Source organism: Triticum dicoccoides, chromosome 3B (assembly GCF_002162155.2).
Source record: "Triticum dicoccoides isolate Atlit2015 ecotype Zavitan chromosome 3B, WEW_v2.0, whole genome shotgun sequence".
NCBI classification, from domain to species: domain Eukaryota; kingdom Viridiplantae; phylum Streptophyta; class Magnoliopsida; order Poales; family Poaceae; genus Triticum; species Triticum dicoccoides.
In genome coordinates, this window is record NC_041385.1 from 314,490,657 (window position 1) to 314,516,478 (window position 25,822).

Consider the following 25,822-nt stretch of genomic DNA (forward strand, 5'->3'; position numbering starts at 1 on the left):
TAATTGACGTACTATACAAATGATTTTCCAGCGACATGAAATTGTACAATGGTGTGAGCTTTCAGCTTTTGTTTCATGTGTCTTGCCATCGATGCTCTTTCGGAAACAATAAAAAACTAACTTCCTTGCTAATGCATCTCAATTATTAGCAGATCAGAGCTAATATTTACATCACAACTAAAGATAAAATTTTGAGAAGGTGTTAAATTAAAATTGATCCATGCTTTCATTGGCAGCAATGTCCCCCAGCTCTGTCTAAATCAACATGGCATGTTGGGAAAAAAGTAGTTGTCTAGAGCATGCAACATTCCGATCATTTTGTGGAGTTCCACTAAAATAGAGCTGAGCGTCCTTGTTCCAAAGATCTTAAGTGTGATTACGATAATAGAGGACTGCTGATGAAACAATAAACACACAAATAGAAGCCGGTCATATTTGCAGTCTCTGTTAAGACTAACTAGTTGGAGAAGATTAGGCTCGGAGTTGGATGAGGAGGATAGAGCAAAACCAATCTCCCTTTGTGCAGTCACACTGAAATGTAGAGACGTTGCCCATGTGACATTTTAGTACAACTGCACAAAACACTCTTAAGAAAAAACTGATTTGTGCAGTTCAAAAAAAGGTCGCAATAGCAACGAGGTGAAATGGATAGCCCTGTTTGCAAAAAAGAGGTAGAACGGAAACAATTACTGGCCAGTAAAAGTTGATGACACATGCGACGACAAAAAAGAAGCATATTCCTTGTCCTAAAGGAAGATAACAACATGGTTGTGTTTGTCTAAAACGGTGTGAGGACGAGATTGCAATATGGAAAGTACGCCGGACGAGCTATGTTTTGGGAAAAGAACTATGGAAGATCCACATGCAGCGACTTGGGAAGACAGGCAGTGGAGCACGGCTGGAGGGGATACCTGGAGGTCGTCGGGATGTAACTAGGTGAGCGGCAGCGGGCGGAATCTGCCCATACTGCGGCAGCGAGCAGGTGGCATAGGCCCTACCGCGCCGGAGCTTGGTCAGAGAGAACGATGTGTACCATAGATCGGGACGTGTTGCCTCGGGGCCGTCGAACGGAGAAACGATGCACTTCCCCCATTTCCGCCGGCGGACGTATGTGGCCGGATCAGTGACCAACAGTGAGAGAGAGAGAGAGAGGCCACCGCAGCCTAGCGTGAGATACTCTGAAGAGACACAAACCAGGCAGGCAGGCTCCATTATATATAGTGGAGCGGACTACCTTTTTGTCCATAAAAATCGTTTTATATTCTGTGTACGTGCCATTGAGCGATACAACTTTATTTAAAAATAACACGCCAACGCATCAAGTCAAACTTTGTTTTGTTCACGCGTGGTACAGGACCTCCGTAGGTAAACAACCGCTACACGCGTTCAAATTAGCACGTGGGCTGCCATTTCCTATAGAAATGAGCTCCACCATGTACCCGCGCGGGTGTGGCTGGGCATGAAGCGTGAGTACATGCACGGTGCACCTATTCTCTTCTTGTATGCATGGGATTGTGTGAGAAAGGTACAAACGTAGAGAGATATAGTGTGTGGGTTTGTGTGAGTTTTTTTGGTGGGGGGGTCAATCAGAAAATGTAACATATGCAATGTGTGTGAAATAGAGTCCTGGATATGTCATATATATATAGGGGGCGATCCACGAGAAGAGAGTGGAGGTATCATCGGCTTGAGGTGTCCATGGAATCGAAGAGAGGGATGATGTGTGTGTGTGCGGGCGCGCGATCGATAAAGAGTGCCACTGAATTTGTGTGTGGCCATGCCAAAGATATAGAGTGGCTGGCGTACTGGAATGTGAGAGGGGACATGTGCAGTTTGTCTCTGTGGCATGGATACCTACCTACAGCGCTCGACTATCGGTGTGTGGTGGGGGGGAGGGAGGCCTAATTAACTATAGAGGTACAATGGCTGGTATATGTGTGGAGGAGGAGAGAGGCCTACCTCGTGTATTAAGGGATATCGATCTACCTGATGTATTAAGGGAGATCGATCCGCATCCATGCATATGTGTAGGAGAGGAATAAGGTTGGGAGAGAGATAGAGCTAGAGTGTTGGAGGGGATGGTAGTGGAGTTGCTTCTAACAAATGGTGGGGTAGGCTTGCTAGGCAAACGGAGGGCATGCCTGCAATATGAATAAGAGAGGGGATGGCTGCCTGTCTGTGCACGCGTGTGTGAGAGACGGGTCAGGAGGCATGCACGAATGATGAGGGGGGACGATATGGCTGTGGTAAGTAGATGTAACTACATAGGAAGATCAATCGTCCTTTGTTAGAGAAAGGAGAGACATAACTTGTGAGGTACGTCGATCGATGTGGGGGGGTAGTTAAAGTCGACCTAGGTATATGTTGGGAGATCGATCGATATACATGCATGTGTGTGTTAGAAGCAAATGAGGCACGGGGAGAAGTATAGAGAAAGAGGAATTGTAGCGACCAGACCTCAAACAGTCTGATCTCTGTGCATCAGTGTCATCCCTGGATTGGTAATGCTGACACACACAGTACTTTAGGATTTATAACAGAGTAGCAATCACACACTTATTACATAAATGTCTCAAAAGAGAACTTACTACAATAATATGGCTTAAGGCCATCTAAAAACGATAACAGCGGAAGGCTTGGAAGATAAAGTGAGTCCATCAACTCCAACGGCATCACTGAGTGTAAGACAATGACCTATGGCACCTTACTCGTCATCTGAAAAGTCTGCAACATGCATGTTGCAGCCTGTAACGGGTCAGCACATGGAATATGATGGCAACGTAACACATAGAGTAATGAACAGAATAAATGCTATCACTACACGCATATATGGCTGGTGGATAGCTCTATGGTTACAGTTTTGCATAAAGCCAATTTTTCCCTACAACAAAGGAATAAATTTTATTTAACTATCATGGTGGTTGTTAAACATTGAGAAGGTTCCTCCAACTCAATCCCAATTAAGCATCATCATTAAACCCAATAAAAATATATTAAGAGTGATGAGATCAACATGATAATCCAGGAACTAGATACTCAAGACATCCATTACCGGGGACACGGCTTACCATGTTTAGTTTGTACACTCTGCAGAGGTTTGCGCACTTTTCCCCACAAGACTCGAATACATCCATGGTCAGAGATTCGAGACACAGTACCACCTACAACCCACTACATCTGCTAGTCTACCTCTTCAAGAGCTTCACGCAACTTACTCAACTATGCCATAGCCCATATTGGCTTGTGGCTGCACACGGAAGTTTCTAGCATCAATAATCTTATGATCCCTTTGAGCCTGGGTGGCGGACCGTAGGATGATTACACGGGTACTCCGGGATATTCTAGGACAAAACTGGATTCTCCAGGTGCCCTGACAACCACTGGGTACTCTAGGGTGCCTTCAAGCAATCCACCCAGATGTGTATTTAAGTAGTTGTAATGCCCTGGATCCGATGCGCCAGGTGTCTTCCAGGTATTCGCCGTCGTTGCCATGTCATTTGCTGGCGTGTTGCATTTTGCCATGTCATCATCAGCATTTCATCTGCATGGTTTTCAAAACATGCATCTATTCGGGTTTCCCCGGTTCTCTCTGTTGTCCGTTCTGAGCTCAACCACATTCGCACGCGCCCGTCGCCCCTCTCAGACCTTGTTTCGTGAGCGGGAGAAAAACGTTCTCAAAATGGGACGAGATTTGCCGAGTGTCCTTGGTATATCACCGGTAGACCTCCCGTCAAATATCATTCTATTTGGAGGTCGTTTGACACCCCAACGGTTAATCGAGCTAACCGAGACCCCCCCCCCTTCTCTTCTCACCCGAGCACCTCTTCACACAGCCAACCTAGCCCATCTGACCCCCTCCATGCTCTCCATCATTCGATCACGATTGTGGTGGCGAAAACATCACCCCATTTGGACTCTCCTAGCTCCCTATGCCTGTAATTAGTCCCCTCCCCCGAAATTTCGGGCAAACCCTAGCTCTCTTCCTCCTCGCGCCGTCGGACATGTCCATCCCACACCGGACGTGTCTGCGCCGCCGCTCCTTGCCCAATCCTACGCCGACACATCACCCCGCTGCCATCTCCACTGCTCCGGCCCTCCCGACCCAGATCGGGGCCCGGATGAGCCCGTGCGCCGCTGCCCGTATTCCCCGCGCGCCCGGATCGCCACTCGCCGTCGTTCGTCGTCTGCCGCCGCCTCGACCCCACCGGACCACGCCACTGTCTCGCTGTCCCTTGCCACTCCAGGTCACCAGCCACCGCGCCCGTCTCCATCTCCTTCTTCCTCCTGGCCCGATCTCTCTCTCACCTCACTCTCTCTCTCTTCTCCCTGCAGGACCTGCCGCCACCGCCCCGTGAAGCTCCGCCATCGATGCCGGGAACGGAGACCCCGCCCCATTCTCCACCAGATCCGGCCGACTTTGGTCGTCCCTGCCGTCGTCCTGCCACCCTCAAGGCTCGCCGGAGCCTCAAGGTGCGCCTCCACCGCGATGCCTCGCTCCCGATCCGATCGGGAGGAGGACGACGTCCCCGTCGTCCCGGCCTCATGGGCCCGCGTGGACCACCGCTTCCCGTCCAGCCCAGATCCAGGTCCAACACTGGCCCGCCTTGCCTCTTTCTTCCTGGGACGAGGCCGCTATGTGAGCCCCCTTCTAGATCCCGCCCGAGCGTCATTTAGTTTACCCGCGCTCGTCTATTTTTTTGTCCCTGAGAATCCATTTTATGTGTGCACTGTTTGGGTGGCTCTATCTCCATGCATATAGCTCCGTTTTGCATGTATGATATATGAAATTGTTCATTATGAGATGCTCTTCATTTGATTCCGTTGTGGCATGCTTGTTTGAGTTCATCTTGACGCCCTAATCATCGTTGCAAGAGTGCTATATGATGTTAACCTGCTGAGACTGTTATAACTTGTTGTTTTGCCATTTTTGTTGCATTTTGTGTGTGCGTCTTTTTAGGATGATGTCTACATGTTTTAGGAGAATATTAATGCCATATTTACAGTGGTGCAATCCATGTATTTGTGTGAATCTTGTAGTGAGTGCATCAAGCTCGTGAAGTAGGGTACTTGTTGTTACTGTTTTGCTAGGCTGAAACTGCTATATCATGTTGCTATGTTTGATTGATGCTACTATCCATTATATGCATAACCTGGAGATGTTCACTAAGGATGTTTTGTTACACATGTTATGCTCTATCCATCCGTGCCCTTGTTTGCATTTATAGCTTGTTTTATCTTGTTGATATCATGCTCCGAAGTTGCTAAATAATATTGTTGTCAGCCTGTTAACATTAAGTTCAGTTTTGCCATGAGTTTTACTAGTGATCCATGCACCCTATGACTATGCTATTGCCATGTTTAGCTCCGTAGATGTGTCTTCTTACTGTTGGTCACCTTTTCATGCCATGTGTTTCTCTGTGATGAGTTTTACAAGCTCACCAACATGCCTACTTATCGTTTGTTTATGCCATGTACTGTTGTTTCCAGTGTCTGAATCTGACATATCACTTGCCATGTTTGCATGGATTCTACCATGTTTTGTGTTGATCTTTGGAATAAGTTAAGTAAGTAAGTCTTGTTCTTTGCCTTTAGTATTAGCATGCTATGCCTTTGATTGCCATGATAGCTTGCTGTAACTTGTAGTTTGCTAGCTCTAAACATTGCAACCTGATGTTATTTCTGTCATGTCCAGTGAATTTCTGCTGTCTGTGAAACTGTTATTATTTGCAATCTTGCCATGTCCTTTTTAGCATGTTCTAGTGGTTACTAGAGATAGATCAGTGTTCATGTTTTATTAAGCTTCATTTGTACGGTACGCCCATGCTTCTGTTTTCATGTTGGGGTGCTGTAGCATATTTCCATGATGCTTGCAAAATGCCGAGTTGCTGTTTTGGACAGATTGTTGTTATATCTTGTTTGGAGTGTATGTGTTGCACCATTGCTCCGTTTGGAGTGTGCTATATATGAAACTTGCTTAGTTTTACATGTAGTTTCATATTACCTTATTGCATTCATGTTTTGAGTGTGTTTGCTTGATGTTTGTATGCCTTTTACATCAATGCCATGGTTAACTTGTTTTGCTAATATCTTCTAGGCCGTAGCTCCTAACTAAATGAACTTTATATGTAACTTGACTAGAATTTCGTTTCAATCATCTTGGTGCATCTTAACTTGCTGTTTAACAACTTGAACATAAGGTTTATTTGGATCTGGACTTATTTCGAAATTTGCATATGAGGACTTACCGGAATTGTTACATGTTGTTTCCTGCCTCATTTAAACTTGCTTTGATGTGTTGCTCTTCTATGCATCATCTATTGCCATGAGTAGCTACATGTAGCCTTGTCATGCATCATGCTTGGTTGTGCATCATGTCATGTTTATGTGTTGTGTGTTTACTATGTTATTTGCTTCTTTCCGGTTGTGCTCCTTCTCAATGGTTCCTGTTTCGTTGCGATTGTGAGGATTCGTTTGTCTACACTTGGTTCATCTTCGTGGCTTCATCTTCTTCATGGACTTGTTCTTCTTCCTAGCAGGATATCGGGCAAGATGACCGTCACCTTGGATCTCATTACTATCATTGCTATGCTAGTTGCTTCGTTCTATCGCTATGCTGCGCTACCTATCACTTTGCTCTTCAAGCCTCCCAAATTGGCATGTTAGCCTCTAACCTTTTCACCCTTCCTAGCAATCCGTTGTTTGGCTATGTTACTGCTTTTGCTAACCCCCTCTTATAGCATTGCTAGTTGCAGGTGAAGATGAAGATTGATTCATGTTGGAACATGTTTATTTTAGGATATCACAATACCTCTTATTTAATTAATGCATCTATATACTTGGTAAAGGGTGGAAGGCTCAGTCTTATGCCTAGTGTTTTGTTCCACTCTTGTCACCCTAGTTTCCGTCATACCGGTGCTATGTTCCTTGATTTTGTGTTCCTTACGCGGTTGGGTGTTATGGGAACCCCTTGACAGTTCGCTTTGAATAAAACTCCTCCAGCAAGGCCCAACCTTGGTTTTAACATTTGCCACCTAAGCCTTTTTCCCTTGAGAGTCGAGTTCCTCAGGGTCATCTTATTTTACCCCCCCCCCCCCTGGGGGGGGGGGCAGTGCTCGTCGTGAGTGTTGGTCCAACCTGTCAGCCGCCGGTGGCCACCAAGGGCAACTCTAGGCTGGCCAACCGGAAGTTTGGACAATCCGGTGGGCCCTGACAACGAGAAATGTGCAGCGCCTATCGAGATTTATCGGCACATTCGGTCGGCTTTGCTGGTCTTGTTCTACCATTGTCTAGATGTCTTGTAACCGGGATTCTGGGTCTGCTCAGGTCTTCTTGGGAGAAGGAATATCCTTCATTGACCGTGAGAGCTTGTGATGGGCTAAGTGGGGACACCCCTGCAGGGTATAAACTTTCGAAAGTCGTGCCCGCGGTTATGTGGCAGATGGGAATTTACTAATATCCGGTTGTAGAGAACTTGACACTTGACTTAATTAAAACGCATCAACCGTGTGTGTAGCCGTGATGGTCTCTTTTCGGCGGAGTCTAGGAAGTGAACACGGTTTTGGGGTTATGTTTGAATGTAAGGAGGAGTTCAGGATCACTTCTTGATCATTACTAGTTGACGACCTCTTGTTAAGCTCCTCTTGTCGCTCTTGTTTCGTAAGTTAGCCACCATACTTTGCTTAGTCACCGCTGCAACCTCACCACTTTACCCCTTCCTTACCCATTATGCTTTGCTAGTCTTGATACCCATGGTAATGGGATTGCTGAGTCCTCGTGGCTCAGAGATTTCTACAACAACAGTTGCAGGTACAGGTAATGCGATGATCATGATGCGAGAGCGATGTTTGTTTTGGAGTTCTTCTTCTGCTTCTTGGATCAGGGGATAGGTTCCAGGTCGGCAGCCTGGGCTAGCAGGTGGATGTCGTTGAGTTTATGTTTGTGTTTCATCTGTAGTCGGATGTTGCTCTTATGTATTGTGTTGTTGTATTCATGTGGCATAGTTTGCCTATTGTATGTATCCCCTACTATTATGTAATGGTATGATGTAATGATATCCACCTTGCAAAAGCGTCTCCAATATGCGATTCTATCCTTGGTGGGACCTTCGACTTCCTTTAGGATAGGGTCGCATATTGGGCATGACAAGTTGGTATCAGAGCCTCGACCGACCTTAGGAGCCCCCCTTGTTTGATCGTGTAGCTTGGCCATTGTCGAGTCTAGAAGAAAACTTTTCGGAGTCTAGTTATATCAGAGAGTAGGAATTCTTTTTACTCCTCAGCCCCTTTGTCGCTCTGGTGAGGAATCTTGACGTAGGTGTTTTGAATTACTCTTCTTCCATTTCAAACTTTCTTTAGGATCATGCAGTTGTTTTTTTTCGATCATTGTTCCTCAGCTCTTTGCATCCAGTGCATTTCTCGTCAAGGTGATTCAACCCTCTCCATTTTTGCAAGTTCAATCCTCAGTTGTTTTCTTTTCCACCCGCCCACCCTTTTTTCTTCTCGAACCCGGAGTCCGTAATCGAGTATCCATCCTACTCATGCGAAGCATTTGCCTTCTTTCAACCGGTGTTTCCTCTTGAAGTTATTGATTGGTTTTTCCCCTTCCAAGTTGCCTTTGTTTTCCCGCCCTCCCACACTTTTCTTCCCAGAGCCTGAGTCTCTTTCGAGCATCAATTTTCATTAGTACGGAGCCTCTTTAGTCTTCCCTCAATCATTTCAACCGGTGAATTCTCGTCTCGGTGGACATTCTTCATCTCTTTTTCTTCTCCGGTGGATTCAATTCCAATTTTCGGTAGTGATTATATTCTTTCCCTCGGCTCAAATGTTTTCCCTGCTCGTTTGCCTCTCACCAGTTTATCCTTTCGGAGTGTTCAAGACATCTCAGGAGATTCGTCTGTGTTCGAATTAATTCGAGGTTATCACCTCATTCAAATATTTCAATTGTTCCGGTGTATCATCTATATCTTCAACAATCCTTTCCAACCGTATTTTTCTCTTTAGTGGGCCCTAACACACAGGTCTTTTCCCAGGATCTTACCTGACTCTTCCAATTTTTCAGAGCTATTTTGTTAGCCAGTTATTCTTTCTTACCCATCCGGAGTATATCAGGAGTTGATTTCTGTTTTGCTTCACTAGAGGCCATCATTCAAGAAGAATTCTTCGTCCTCACATTTCAGATGCCGTTATCCAATTATCCCAGCGCTTCGTTCAAGTTCTCTTTAATCAGTTTGAGTTCTTCCCGTTATTTTCCATCTAAATCCCCTCAAGCATATTTGTTCCTCTAATTCTTCCCGGTGATTCATTCCCTTTCATCAATCATTTTCGAATTCTCACGGTGGTTCATTTAGATTCTTTTTCCTTTGTCATCATATTAATTATTTCATTCTTCCAAATCCTACCAGTGGTTCATTGAATACCTTCCTCAAGGTTGCGCCATACAATCATCAATTCTTTTAAAGGAGAATAAGTTGCATGCCAAATCCACTTGTCATCAATTAAATTGGAAGAGGATAAGAATAACGTAATTCTTATTCTTACTTCGTCATCATCAAGTAATCCCTTCCTTCAGAGTTTGTTCTTGAGGAATAAATTCTAGTTTCAAGTGTTTTCATCTTTTCTTTTTCGGAGTTCAAATTTCCTCAGCAATTTCATCGGAACCTCCATCATCGCAAGGCTTTCATCTTATTATTTTGATCCTTCAATTCTATCTCATCATCCTTTTGTTACCGGAGTTCCTCACGGTGGTTCGTTAAGGATTCAATTCAATCTTTCAAGTTTTCATCAATATTTTGTTGGAGGAGTTCAAGTATCTTTTCTTCTCGCGTCACGAAGTGCAAATAATTCTTCCTTTTCTTCTGAAGTGGAGTTTTGCATTTCTTCTTTCATCTCAGCTATTCAGATTTTTGGTTGTGGTATAATTTCACCTCAAGTTTTGAGATGTTTTTTTGATAAGTCCACAACAAGCTTATTCTTTCATTGTTGATTTTCTCAACAACTCCGTTCAATTCTTCCTTCTAAGGATGCTATCGAATTCGTGGTGGAAGTTGTTGTTCTCTCATCCGTTCTTTTCATTCTATTTCAATTCTTCCGGAGGCATTGCATTGTTCATCTCATCAAGTGCCATCCCATCTTGTGAAGTTCATGTTCTATTCCTTCCATTTTCTGACGGAGTGCTTCCTAAATTCTTCCATTTTATTCCTTTCCTATCTTGTTCTAACCGGAGTGGTTTCAGAATCTATCTTTTTCTTGAGCTTTTCATTCTCTTCATATTCGTCGTTCATATTTTCTACCCGAGTGCTCTCGACTTTGTTCATCTTTTCTCGTGCATTCTTGCTTCACCTCATCCTCTTTCTCTTCCGTCTCGTTCCTAAGATCTCGGGACAAGATCTCTTGTTAGTGGAGGAGAGTTGTAACACCCCGGATCCGATGCGCTAGGTGCCTTCAGATGCCCCGGATCCATTTGCTAGCGTGTTGCATTTTGCCATGTCATCATCAACATTTCATCTGCATGGTTTTCAAAACTTGCATCCGTTCGGGTTTCCCTGGTTCTCTCCATAGTCCGTTCTAAGCTCAACCACATTCGCACACGCCCGTCACCCCTCTCAGACCTTGTTTCGTGAGCGGGAGAAAAATGTTCTCGAAATGGGCCAAGATTTGACGAGTGGCCTTGGTATATCACTAGTAGACCTCCCGTCAAATTTCATTCCATTTGGAGGTCGTTTGACACCCCAACGGTTAACCGAGCTAACCGAGACCCCCCTTCTCTTTGCAGCCGAGCACCTCTTCACACAGCCAACCTAGCCCATCTGAACCCCTCCATGCTCTCCGTCGTTCGATCAAGATCATGTGGGCGAAAACCGCACCCCATTTGGACTCTCCTAGCTCCCTATGCCTATAAATTAGTCCCCTCCCCCGAAATTTCGGGTAAAACCTAGGTTTCTTCCTCCTCCCGCCGTCGGACATGTCCATCCTGCAGCGGACGTGTCCGCACTGCTGATCCTTGCCCAATCCTATGATGACACGTCACCTCGCCGCCGTCTCCACCGCGCCGGCCCTCCGAGCGTGTTGAGTTTATGTTTGTGTTTGACTATGTTACTACTTTTGCTCAGCCCCTCTTATAGCGTTGCTAGTTGTAGGTGAAGATGAAGATTGATTCATGTTGGAACATGTTTATGTTAGGATATCACAATATATCTTATTTAATTAGTGCATCTATATACTTGGCAAAGGGTGGAAGGCTCGGCCTTATGCCTGGTGCTTTGTTCCACTCTTGCCGACCTAGTTTCCATCATAGCGGTGTTATGTTCCTTGATTTTGCGTTCCTTACGCGGTTGGGTGTTATGGGAACCCCTTGACAGTTCGCTTTGAATAAAACTCCTCCAGCAAGGCCCAACCTTGGTTTTAACATTTGCCACCTAAGCCTTTTTTCCTTGAGAGTCGCGCTCCCGAGGGTCATCTTATTTTACCCCCCCCCCCCCGGGCCAGTGCTCGTCATGAGTGTTGGTCCAGCCTGTTAGCCGCCGGTGGCCACCAGGGGCAACTCTGGGCTGGCCTACCGGAATTTTGGACAATCCTGTGTGCCCTGAGAATGAGATATGTGCAGCTCCTGTCGGGATTTGTCGGCACATTCGGGCGGCTTTGCTGGTCTTGTTTTACCATTGTCGAAATGTCTTGTAACCGGGATTCCGAGTCTGATCGGGTCTTCCTGGGAGAAGGAATATCCTTCGTTGGCTGTGAGAGCTTGTGACGGGCTAAGTTGGGACACCCCTGCAGGGTATGAACTTTCGAAAGCCGTGCCCACGGTTATGTGGCAGATGGGAATTTGTGAATATCCGGGTGTAGAGAACTTGACACTTGACTTAATTAAAACGCATCAACCGCGTGTGTAACCATGATGGTCTCTTTTCGATGGAGTTCGGGAAGTGAACACGGTTTTGGGGTTATGTTTGAACGTAAGTAGGAGTTCAGGATCACTTCTTGATCATTACTAGTTGACGACCGCTTGTTAAGCTCCTCTTCTCGCTCTTGTTTCATAAGTTAGCCACCATAGTTTGCTTAGCCGCTGCTGCAACCTCACTACTTTACCCCTTCCTTACCCATTAAGCTTTGCTAGTCTTGATACCCATGGTAATGGGATGGCTAAGTCCTCATGGCTCACAGATTACTACAACAATAGTTGCAAGTACAGGTAATGCGATGATCATGATGCGAGAGCGATGTTTGTTTTGGAGTTCTTCTTCTGCTTCTTGGATCAGGGGATAGGTTCCAGGTCGGCAGCCTGGGCTAGCAGGTGGATGTCATTGAGTTTATGTTTGTGTTTCATCCGTAGTCGGATGTTGCTCTTATGTATTGTGTTGTTGTATTCATGTGGCATTGTTTGCCTATTGTATGTATCCCCTACTATTATGCAATGGTACGATGTAATGATATCCACCTTGCAAAAGCGTCTCCAATATGCGCTTCTATCCTTGGTGGGACCTTCGAGTTCCTTTAGGATAGGGCCACATATTGGGCGTGACAGTAGCCACCTTAAGTAAACCATTAATTAACAAAACTCACATCTGTCATGAATCACTCGAACCAAACCACGGCTACGAGCATAGCATAGCAATATAAGCAACGTAGAAGTAACTCCCAAAGGTTTGATAATTAATAGGTAAATAGGTAGTACCTCATCTACTTCCCAAACCCACATGTTAGTCAGATCTTAACCATGCAATTGTTTGAGGATTGATCTAATGCAATAAAACTGGGTAGTAAAGAGGTATGATCAAAGTGTTACTTGCCTTGCTGATGATCCGTGAAACCTAGAGACTCGTAGTAGCACGCTTCGCACTCCGGGTACTCTATCACAAACAAACAAGCATAAAATAAGTACTGAACTAGAAGCACGGGCAAAACTCAAATAAGAGATCTAACCAGAAAGTTCAACTTAAGAACTCCGTTTTGCAAAAAGAATCAAATCGAATGAAGCAACGAAACTCAAACTTCGAAAGAAACAAGCTCTGTTTACAAATGTGGACATAAGTCAAATTTTACAGTAGAAAAATCTTGTTCAAGTTGGTTAAAAAGAAAGAGGGCTTCGAGACGAAACTCTAGGCGCTTGAATCGCCTGATTCCGATAAACGAGCCAAAAGATAAACTAAAATGAAAGTCAAGGTAGAAATTACGATCAAAAATAATCGCGAAAAAACCCTGGAAAAATAAAAACTGACGAACAGGCTAACGAACGAATGTTCGTTGTCTGTGGCTAATGGGTGAAAACCGTTCGTTAAAACGAACGTACGAACGGGCGTTCGCTAAATAACTAAACCGGGAAAAAATGAAACCGATCTAATAAAAAAACGCGTCTAGGTTTTTCGAATAAAACCGAATGGTTTTTAGGATAAAACCGAACAGTTTTTAGGATAAAACCGATGGCTACCTCGGTTCACGTGACAACGGCGGCTGCGGCGGGCAACTCCGGCGTGGCGGCGTCCTGCGGTGGCGGTGGGGTAGGCGGTGAGGGCGGGCGGCGGCGACGGCGTCCGCTGGAGGGTGAAACGGGCGGTGACGGTGGTGTCCGACGGCGGTGGGGTGTGGGGCTGGGGGGCTAGGGTTTGGGGGCGTCTCGGCCCTCCACTTAAAAAGGCCGGCCGGGCGAAGTCCTAGTCAGGCACGACCCGGCTAGGTCGGTTGACTTTTTAAAAAAATAATACCGCTCGCAGAAAAACAAACAAAAGAAATACTAAACGGACTCCAAAAATCCTGAAATAAAATTTCCCCGTCCTCTAAAAATATAACGGACAAAGTGAACATTTATTTGGGCCTCTAATGCAATTTTGAAAAACGCATATTTTTCCTAATTCAAATAAAATAGCGATAAAACTCTGAATAAAATACTTATTTGATTTTATTACTAAATCTCCAATATTTATTTATTTTGGGGAAGTCATTTTATCCCCTCTCTTTTATTTTCATAAGAGAAATATTCGAAGAAAAAATAATTAAAATCAAACGATCCTCTTTTCAAAACTTGAGAAAACTCAAATATGAAAATAACAAAATTCCCAACTCTCTCCATGGGTACTTGAGTTGTGTAGAATTTATAGGATCAAGCCAAAATGCAGGAAAATATGATATGCAATGATGTCTAATGTATAACATTCAAAATTGAAAATTTGGGATGTTACAAACCTACCCCCTTAAGATGAATCTCGCCCTCGAGATTTGGGTTGGCTAGAAAATAGGTGCGGGTGGTCCTTCCGTAGGTCTTCCTCTCGTTCCCAGGTGGCTTCATCCTCGGTATGGTGGCTCCACTGAACTTTGCAAAACATGATAACCTTGTTGCATGTGACTCAGCTGGCAAACTCGAGAATCTTCACTGGTTTCTCCTCGTAGGTTAAATCGCTATCCAACTGAATCACTTCCAGTGGCACTGTATCTCTTAGAGGAATATCGACCATCTCTGCGTGGCACTTCTTCAACTGGGAATTATGGAACACATCGTGAACTCCTGACAATCCTTCAGGCAACTCCAATTTGTAAGCAACTTCTCCCATACGTTCCAAAACATTGTATGGTCCCACAAAACGTGGTGCTAGCTTTCCCTTAACTCCAAAACGCTTAACTCATCAAAGTGGGGACACACGAAGATAAACTCTGTCTCTGACTTTGTAAATTGTCTCCTTGCGTTTAGAATCTGCGTAGCTCTTCTTCCTGGACTGGGCTACCTTGAGTCTATTGCGAATCAACTTAACCTTCACTTCAGACTCTTTAATCAAATCTGGTCCAAACAACTAATGGTCTCCAACTTCATCCCACTACAATAGTGTCCTGCACCTCCTTCCGTACAAAGCTTCGAAAGGGGCCATCTTCAAACTGGCTTGATGACTGTTGTTGTAAGAAAATTCTGCACATGGCAAATTCTTGTCCCAACTAGATCCATAATCTAGCGCACAAGCTCTCAACATGTCCTCCAGAATATGATTGACTCTCTCAGTCTGTCCATCTATCTGTGAATGAAAGGTTGTACTAAACTCTACCTGGTACCCAAAGTTTCATGCAATTGGTTCCAGAACTTTGAGGTGAACTGGGTTCCTCTGTCTGACACATTGGTCCTCGGAACTCCATGCAGACATACGATCCTGGTCATGTATATCTTTGCCAACTTAGCACTGGTGTAAGTGGTCTTCACTTGGATGAAATGAGCTACCTTTGTCAAACGATCAACTACAACCCATATCGAGTCATAACCTAAACGTGTCCTGGGCAATCCTGTGATAAAGTCCATGCCTAGCTTATCCCACTTCCATTCGGGTATCGGCAATGGTTGTAGCAATCCTGCTGGCTTCTGATGCTCTGCCTTTACTCTCTGACATACATCACAAACTGCTACATACTCCGCAATATCCTTCTTCATTCTGGTCCACCACAAACTGTCCTTCAAATCCAGATACATCTTGGTATTTTCCTGGGTGAATTGAATACGGCGAATCATGGGCCTCTAGCAAAATCAACTTCCTGATCTCTGGGTCATTGGGCACATATACACGGTCCTCAAACCATAAGGTGTCGTGCTCATCCTCACGAAATCCTTTAGCCTTTCCTTTGCTCATCCTTTCCTTTATCTCGGCAATCTCCTTGTCCATCTTCTGAGCTTCTCTGATCTTATCCATCAAGGTAGACTGAATCTCCAATGCTGCTACATAGCCTCTCGGAACTATCTCCATACATAGCTCGCGAAGATCCTCTGCTAACTCCTTGGGTAACTCTTCGGTCATGAGCGTGTTGACATGACTCTTGTGACTCAATGCATTGGCTACTACATTAGCCTTTCTGGGGTGATAATGCAATCTCATATCATAATCCTTGATGGGCTCCAACCATCTCCTCTGCCTGAGATTCAACTCCTTCTGCATGAAGATATACTTCAAACTCTTGTGATCCATGTACACCTCACAATGGTTTCCGATGAGAAAATTTCTCCACGTCTTCAACGCATGCACTACTCACAATGGTTTAAGCTGTCGTGAGGCATATGAAACAACTCTTCCCTCCTGCATAAGCACTGCTCCAAGTCCTCTACGAGAAGTGTTGCAATACACTTGATAATCCTTGCGTTCATCTGGAAGAATCAACACTGGGGCTGTAACCAAACGTTTCTTCAACTCCTGGAAACTGGCCTCACATTCCTCAGTCCTATTGAACTTGGTGTCCTTCTTCCACAACTCTGTCATGGGCTTTGGAATCTTCGAGAAATTCTCAATGAACCTCTGGTAGTATCCTGTGAGTCCAAGAAAACTCCAGATCTCTCCAACTGACGTGGGTGCTTCCCAATTTGTCACAGTGACAACCTTGGTAGGGTCTACTGCTATTCCTTCTCCGGATATAACATGTCCGAGGAATCCAACTTCCTTCAACCAAAACTCACACTTGCTGAACTTGGCATATAACTGATGTTCTTTGAGCTTCCCAAGTACCAAACGCAAATGCTCCTTATGCTCCTCTTCATTCTTCGCGTAGACTAAAATATCATCAATGAACACCACGACGAACTTATCCAAAAACTCCATAAACACCTTGTTCATCATGTTCATGAAATAGGCAGGTGCATTAGTCAGACCAAATGACATAACGGTATACTCATATAGCCCTTACCTTGTGGTAAAAGCCGTCTTAGGTATATCCCGCTCTCGAATCTTCAGCTGGTGGTATCCCGATCGCAGATTGATCTTGGAAAATACTTTAGCTCCTTGCAACTGGTTACACAGATCATTGATCATCGGCAGTGGGTACTTGTTCTTGATTGTTACTTCATTCAATCCATGATAATCAATAACCATCCTCAACGATCCATCCTTCTTCTCCACTAGAAGCACTGGTGATCCCCAAGGTGACGAACTTGGGCGAATGTAGCCTTTATCCAGTAACTCCTTAATTTGCTTCTTAATTTCCTCCAAATCCTTTGCGGGCATCCTGTATGGTTTCTTAGATATTGGCCCTGTGCCTGGTAAAAGCTCAATCAAAAACTCAATGTCTCTATCTGGTGGCGTGCCTGGCAACTCTTCTGGAAATACATCAGGAAAATCCTTCACCACTGGTACTTCCTCCTGCATAACTCCTGATAAGGAATTCACTTGAGTCCTCTTCGGCACATGTTGGGATACATACTTAATCCTTCTTACTTCTGGGGTGGTAAGAAAAATTGACTTACTAGCACAGTCAATGTTACCTCCATACTTCGATAACCAATCCATGCCTAATATCACATCCAGTCCTTGCAACTCCAAGACTATTAGGTCTGAGGGAAACACGTAGTTACCAATCCTTAATGGTAACTGATCACACCATAGACTAGCCATATACTCTGCTCCTGGCGAGGTTACTAACATGGGTGACCTAAGGGCTTGGGTTGGCAGTTTAAACTTATCCACAAATCCCCTTGATATGTATGAATGCGATGCACAAGTATCAAAAAGAACGATTGCAGTGACCAAAAACTTACCTATTACTGCATCGGGTTGCGCTTCAACCTCCTCCACGCTAACATGGTTCACTTGTCCCCTGTTGAAAGGGTTGGGCTTCTTCCCAGAGCTTCCATTGCCATTTCCATTCTTTGCTTCAGAACACTCCATGGCATAATGTCCATTCTTCCCACACTTGAAACAAGTAATGTGACTTAGATCCTTCTTAGCGAGCGTTGCTGGGTTGGAACGGTTTTGGCCGTTGCTTCCTCCATTACCATTCCCATTCTTGGGGCCACTATGGTTGTGCGAACTTCCTCCATTGTGATTGTGACCTCCGTGGTTATGTTGAAGGGGTCCTCCCGAGTTCGGGGTAAAACGGGGTGTCTGCTGAGCTCCAGAATTGTACTTCCCTTGTCCATACTTCCTCTTGCGGTTGTCAACTGCTGCTGCTTCCCTTCAATAATGAGAGCTCTATCTACCAACTCCTGATAGCTGTTGAAGGTTTCCACCATCAACTGCATGCTCAGCTCATCATTCAGTCCTTCCAGAAACTTCTCTTGCTTAGTTGCATCTGTAGCGACGTCATATGGGGCATAACGTGCTAGCTTACTAAAATCATCCACATACTGGCCAACTCTGTGTCCTCCTTGGTGCAAGTTGTGAAACTCGCGCTTCTTCATGGCCATAGCTCCTACTGAAACATGGGCAATGCGAAAAGCCTGCTAAAGCCGGTCCCATGTAAAAGTGTCAATGGGGTAAGTGGCTGTGAAATTCTCCCACCATGATGTTGCGAGTCCATCAAGCTGATGTGCGGCAAAACGCACTCTCTCCGCATCTGTGCATCCTACAGTGGTCAACTCCCTTCCAATCTTGCGGAGCCAATCATCTGCAACTATCGGCTCGGTGCTACTAGAGAACACCGGCGGATTCAGCCTTAGAAAACGGGCTAAGTGATCAACAGGTGGTGGTGGTGGTGGGTTGTTGTTGTTGTTGTTCCCCTGGTTTTGATACTGGACTAGTATCTGCATCAATGCATTCTACTGCTGGATCAATTGAGTGAGCTCTGGCGGGAAAGCAAATCCATTGTCGCGTTTGGGAGGCATCTGAGGGTTTAGAAAAGGTGAGAAAATAGACTAGAATGAGGTCTAGAGGGAAAACACTACCCATATGCACATTAGAAAAACACAATCATATCACTTCAATCAATTCAAACAAGGGCATACAATCGGTCTAACTATCGTTACAAAAGTGCTCGGACTATACTATATACATGGGGCAATACTACTACTGATATGGTGGTCGACTATAAAAATTGATCAGTGGAGGAATCCATGATATCTGCTCCAGCTTCATCAACATAGTCATCATCACCATCGTCGGGGTCCAAGTCGGTGTCGTCAATGATGATGTAGCACTACTAGGGAAAACCCTAGTAGTAGTGCGGGTTTTGAGGCTAACATCAGCACGGGTGGCCGCGCTACTAATAAGGCGCTACAGCTAACTTATAGTAGTAGCGCGGTCAGTACCCGCGCTACTAGTATTGACGATACGCTTTTGCCAAACGCGCTACTATTAGTTAGCTGTAGCGATTTCGTAGTCCCTCGCTACTGCTATATCTTTCATCATTTTCCCATGTACCCCTTTCCCTTTCAGATACTAGATACTAGGTACTGCTACTAGATATCAAATTCATAAACCATTATAAGTACTGGGTAGTACTCCCTTCGTTCCAAATTACTCATCGTGGTTTTAGTTCAAACCACGACGAGTAATTTGGAATGAAGGGAGTACTAGATAACAATTTCATGCATAGTCAACATGCATCCTCAAGCAGTACAAGGTCATATCGACGGCGATCATCATATGTAGTTCTAGATGATATCGACGACGATCATCATATGTAGTTCTACATGATATCGACGACGATCATCATATGTAGTTCTAGATGATATAGCCACACACACATATGAAGTTCTGGATGATATCAAAGACAATCATCATCCTCAAGCCTGGGCGGTTAGTGTTCCTGATAGTAATTAGGATGGCCCGTCCAACACGAAGATTCTTGCCATCGAGGAATTTCTTCCACCCAACCGAGTTTAAGTTTGTGCGATCGTCCGTGTCCACGTGGTAAGTACAGGTTGTGACGGAGCCCCTTGCAGTAAGGCATAGTCCAACTGAGCCTTCTTCATCAGGCTCGATGCCATAACTCACAGATATGCTCTTTGCCAATTTCTGAATAAGAAAAACATATCAATTAATAAATAGCCTCGCAAATAAGTGCATATGGATTATCTACACTATTAATTGTTCCTTAGATTCTACACTAATAAGCATGTGATCGAACTCTACACTAAAACATATCATCGACTAGATTCCACACAACATACCATATCATTGGATTGTACACTAAGTATTTCATCGGATAATTTGCATTTTTAAGTATAACATACCATATGATGTCGATCAACCATGGTATTTATCAGGCGGGTCACGAATGGCACCCTGACAAAGTCAGCACGTGGCAGAATTATGTAACACAGGTTGGACACCTCCTCCTCGCTCAGCCTTGTTCTTTGAGCTACGATGGCTTCATGAAGTGGGTCCTCATCATCTTCATCGAGTGGGTCCGCGTTATCTTCATCATCTTCATCATCTTCATCATCTTCGTCATCTTCATCATCTTCCACCAGGTTGAGATAAATGACAGCCAGCTTGGGTCTTTCTTCTCTGAAGGACAAGCTGATCAACTCACCACCAGTAAGACGCATGCGGGCGATGAAATGGGCCCATCCATTTCCTCCAATCTGTGATATATTGCGTCCTTTCTCGACCTCCATAGTGTACGGCCCCCAGGAGCCTCAAATGTCACAGTGTCTCTAGTCAGCTTGTTGAATTTCAACCTCACATTGCATGGGACGATCTATGTAAAATAAGCAAAATGACACAATGTAGTAATGCCAACACTAAAAATAAAATAGTTATTACATTTCATCTAATTTCTTACCGCCGCATGATGAAAACTCGGCTGGAAGTAGATGTCGAACAGCTTGCCAGTTGCAAGGCTGCTGGCGCACCTTGACTTGCACAGTCGATATAGTGGTGGTGGTCGTGGCGCCATTTTTCCTAAAGCAATATGAGCAAAGGATTAACGATCCACTTCACAGGAAAGAAAAACAGTAGCATGTGATATTTTTGGTTCTTCCGCGAGAAGCAATTTGATGGACAATTATAATCCTAAGATCTAGTAACATATTAGATGACAAGGTACCACCTACATTTTGCCAAAAAGTAACTTATTACAAAAGCATCTACCTATCCATGTACAGAAAAAAATAACAATAAAATGGTGCATACTAGATCAACTAAATGAACTAGCCTACTAAATCAACTAAATCAAAATGTTCTAAATGAACTAAATCAACTAAATCAAGATGTTCTAAATCAACTAAATCAAAATGTTCTAAATCAACTAAATCAATTAAATCAACTAAATGAACTAGCCTACTAAATCAACTAAATCAAAATGTTCTAAATCAACTAAATCAACTAGCCTACTAAATCAACTAAATCATATCAACTAAATGAAAATGTTGCATATGAACTAGCATACTAAATCAAAATGTGGCAGGGAGGAGGGAGAAGGAGGGGTGACTCGAGGAGGGAGAAGAGAGTAGAACGGAGGAGGAAGGAGGAGTGAGGAGGGGCCGGCCGGCGGCCAGTGGAGGGAGGACGGAGGAGGAAGGCGGAGCGAGGAGGGGCCACCCAACGACGAGTGGAGGAAGGACGGAGGAGGAGGCCGGTGCCGAGTCCAGCAAGGAGGAGGAGGTGACGGCAGCGCAGAGGGAGGAGGGGTGACGGGGGAGGACCGGTGCGGGGATCCAGTGAGTGTGTGAGTGTGAGTGGATCGGATAGAGGAGAGGGGGGTGGGAGATGGAATGGCTTAGCAGTAGCGCGCTATAGAGAAAGACGCTACTGCTAAACTACCTAGCAGCAGCGCCTTTCACAAAGAAGCGCTACTGCTATGTGTCAGCATGTAAAAATAGACTTCAATGTATCAAAAATAAATTGATCATCAACGATCTTTTTGTGTACAATTTGATTTGTCAATATGAGTCCTCATCGGTTTAGGAACCGGTGAAGACTCATATTGCGGCCACAAATTCTACACATAGAGTTCAATGAAGACCAAGTGCTTGTAGAAGTTTGAGAAATAACATATTTAAGGTGGTAGAAACTCTCTTCACGGAGCGAGGTGGGACTAAATTTTTGTAGTAAACTTAGCAGTAGCGCTTATTGGTGAAATGCACTGCTACTATGCTACATAGCAGTAGCGCTCTTCGTGATATCGCGCTGCTGCTAGAACTAGCCTCGCGGCGGCCTCATGGGAATTATATCAGTAGCGCGTCTTTGAGCGGGCGCGCTACTGCTATATTTATTTCAGCAGCGAGTTCAGCTTGAGCTCGCTACTGCTAAGTAGCAGCAGCGCCTTATTTTAAAGCGCGCTGCTGGTAAGATTTTGTGTATCGGCTTTTCCCTAGTAGTGTAGTTCTCCGGGCAACTGGAATCGTCGTCTTCTCCTCCTGGCGCGGGGTCTCCCTTGAATATTCCTAGCTTCTTCATTAGGTCGTCATTCTTCTCAATGAGTGTCGTCATTTCCTCCTCATATCCATCGCGTGTAGACTTGAGTTCTTCCTCCAGCTCTGTGATCCGGGTCATTGCCTTCTTCAGATCTCTCATGCCTGCGCATATCTGGTTCTCCTGGCGACGAATGTGCTGGTTTAACTCCTGGACGAAAGCTGCAATAGATCTATCCTTCCTGGTGCTGATCATCTCCCATTGCTCATCTCGGCGCCCACAAATCTGGTAGATAGTATCCTTGAGATCCTTGTGGTAGACTTCTCCAATGCGTCCCATGGTGATGTGGGCTGCCATGCTCTTTCCTAGACTATAGGTTGGTGCGTCAAAGGAAAACTCTATGGGCTCAGTCACTGGCATGAACGTCCTTCCTTGAACTTGAACCCAAATCATCGAATGCTCCTCTTCTGGTAAAGTGGCGATCTAGGTTCCGGTGAAGCTTGGTATTCTGATGTTTAGGTATCTAGTCACTTCCTTCAAGTGTCGTCCAAAAGGTGTATCTTCATCCGGTTTGTGAACTTGTTCATTGCATCCACCATCCTAAAGAGTGGAAAAGGGAGAGGAGTCAGAAATGAGAAGAGAGTAGTGATCTAGGACTTTAGCTTAGTGGTCGTGTCCTATAGTCAGCGTGTGCTCTAATACCATCTTGTAGCGACCAAACCTCAAACAGTCCGATCTCTGTGCATTAGTGTCATCCCTGGATCGGTAATTCTGACACGCACAGTACTTGAGGATTTATAACAGAGTAGCATCACACACTTATTACATCGAATGTCTCAAAGGAGAACTTCTTACAATAATATGGCTAAAGGCCATCTAAAAACGATAACAGCGGAAGGCTTGGAAGATAAAGTGAGTCCATCAACTCCAACGGCATCACTGAGTGTAAGACAGCGACCTAAGGCACCTTACTCATCGTCTGAAAAGTCTGCAACATGAACGTTGCAGCCCGTAACGGGTCAGCACATGGAATATGCTGGCAATGTAACACATACAGTAATGAACAGAATAAATGCTATCACTACAAGCATATATGGCTGGTGGAAAGCTCTATGGTACAGTTTTGCATAAAGACAATTTTCCCCTACAATAAAGGTATAAATTTTATTTAACTATCATGGTGGTTGTTAAACATTGAGAAGGTTCCTCCAACTCAATGCCAGTTAAGCATCATCATTAAACCCAATCAAATTATATTAAGAATGATGAGATCAACATGATAATCCAAGAACTAGATACTCAAGACGTCCATAACCGGGGACACGGCTAACCATGATTAGTTTTTACACTCTGTAGAGGTTTGCGCACTTCTCCCCACCTGAATCAAATACATCAATGGTCAGAGATTCGGGACACAGTCTTTTCGAAGCATTAACTCTCTACTCTGGATAGACAGTACCACCTACAACCCACTACATCTGCTAGTCTACCTCTTCAAGAGATTCACGCAACTTACTCAACTATGCCAGAGCCCATATTGGCTTGTGGCTGCACACAGAAGTTTCTAGCATCAATAATCTTCTGATCCCTTTGAGCCTGGGTGGCGGACAGTAGGATGATCACACGGGTACTCCGGGATATCCTAGGACAACACTGGATTCTCCAGGTGCCCTGACAACCACTGGGTACTCCAGGGTGCCTTCAAGCAATCCACCCAGATGTGTATTTAAGTAGCCACCTTAAGTAAACCATTAATTAACAAAACTCACATCTGTCATGAATCACTCGAACCAAACAACGTCTACGAGCATAGCCTATCAATATAAGCAACGTAGAAGTAACTCCGAAAGGTTTGATAATAAATAGGTAAATAGGTACTACCTCATCTACTTCCCAAACCCACATGTTAGTAGATCCTAACCAAGCAATTGTTTGAGGATTGATCTAATGCAAGAAAACTGGGTAGTGAAGAGGTATGATGAAAGTGTTACTTGCCTTGCTGATGGTCCATGAAACCTAGAGACTCGTAGTAGCACGCATCGCGCTCCGGGTACTCTATCGCAAACAAACAAGCATACAATAAGCACTCAACTAGAAGCACGGGTAAAACTCAAATAAGAGATCTAACCATAAAGTTCAACTTAAGAACTCCGTTTTGCAAAAGGAATCAAATCGAACGAAGCAACGAAATTCAAACTACGAAAGAAACAAGCTCTGTTTACTAATGTGGACTTAAGTCAAATTTTACAGTAGCAAAATGTTGTTCAAGTTGGTTAAACAGAAAGAGGGCTTCGAGACGAAACACTAGGCGTTTGAATCGCCTGATTCTGATAAATGAGCGAAAATATAAAGTAAAACGAAAATACGGGCAGAAATTGCGATCGAAAATAATCGCGGAAAAACACTCGAAAAAGAAAAACTAACGAACAAGCTAACGAACGAACATTCGCTGTCTGTGGCTAACGGGTGAAAACTGTTCATTAAAACGAATGTACGGACGGTTGTTCGCTAAATACCTAAACCGGGAAAAAATAAAATCGATCTAATAAAAAAATGCATCTAGGTTTTTCGATGCTCCCTCGGTTCGCGTGACGGCGGCGGCGGCGGCGGGCAACTCCGGCGAGGCGGTGTCCGGCGGCAGCGGCAGGGTCGGCGGTGAGGGCGGGCGGTGGCGGCGGAACGGGCGGCGACGGCGGCAGCGGCGGCGGTGGCGGGGTGCGGGGCTCGGTCATTGCTAGGGTTTGGGGGCGGCTCGGGCCTCCTCTTAAAAAAGCCGGCCGGGTGAAGTCCTTGTCGGGCACGGCCCGGCTAGGTCGGTTGACTTTTTTTAAAATAATACCACGCACAGAAAAACAAATAAAAGAAATACTAGACAGACTCCAAAAATACTAAAATAAATTTTCCCTATACTCTAAAAATATAGCGGACAAAGTGAACATTTATTTGGGCCTCTAGTGCAACTTTCAAAAACGCATATTTTTCCTAATTCAAATAAAATAGCAATAAAACTCCGAATAAAATACTTATTTGATTTTAATATTAAACCTCGAATATTTCATTATTTTGGGGAAGTCATTTAAGCCCCCCTCTTTTATTTTCATAAGAGAAATATTCGAAGAGAAAATAATTAAAATCAAACGATCCTCTTTTCAAAATTTCAGAAAACTCAAATATGAAAATAACGAAATTCCCAACTCTCTCCGTGGGTCCTTGAGTTGCGTAGAGTTTCTAGGATCACGCCAAAATGCAGTAAAATATGATATGCAATGATGATCTAATGTATAACATTCCAAATTGCAAATTTGGGATGTTACAGGGATGCGTCTAGGAGGTGGTGCGAGAGGCATACTATATCGAGGGGGAAGGAGTGTGCGAGTACGAGATCGATGAAAGGAGTAGTCGGAGTGAGTCATGGACGGTGATATGAGAAGAGGGGAAGCTTGTGTTTGAGCTAGGCACACCTGGCTAGAGAAGCATATCGATCGATGTGTGCCATAAAGAAGGAGCTGGGGGGCCAACACACACCGTGGGTGAACGACCTAAAGTGAAAAGACGAATTTGCATGATGGAGCTAGAGAATGTCAAGGGAGGGTGAGAAGGATGCTGGTATGTGCATGCACGAGAGAAAGTTAGCGCTAGCTACAAAGATAAGAGGATTATGTGGGTATAAAAGACGAATAGTGATCATACTTCAATATAAAAAGCGAAATCAGATATTGGAGGAACTTATCATAGTGTTTTAAACCGACGCATGTGTGTATATATATATCGGTGATACACATGGTGTGGTTATGAACA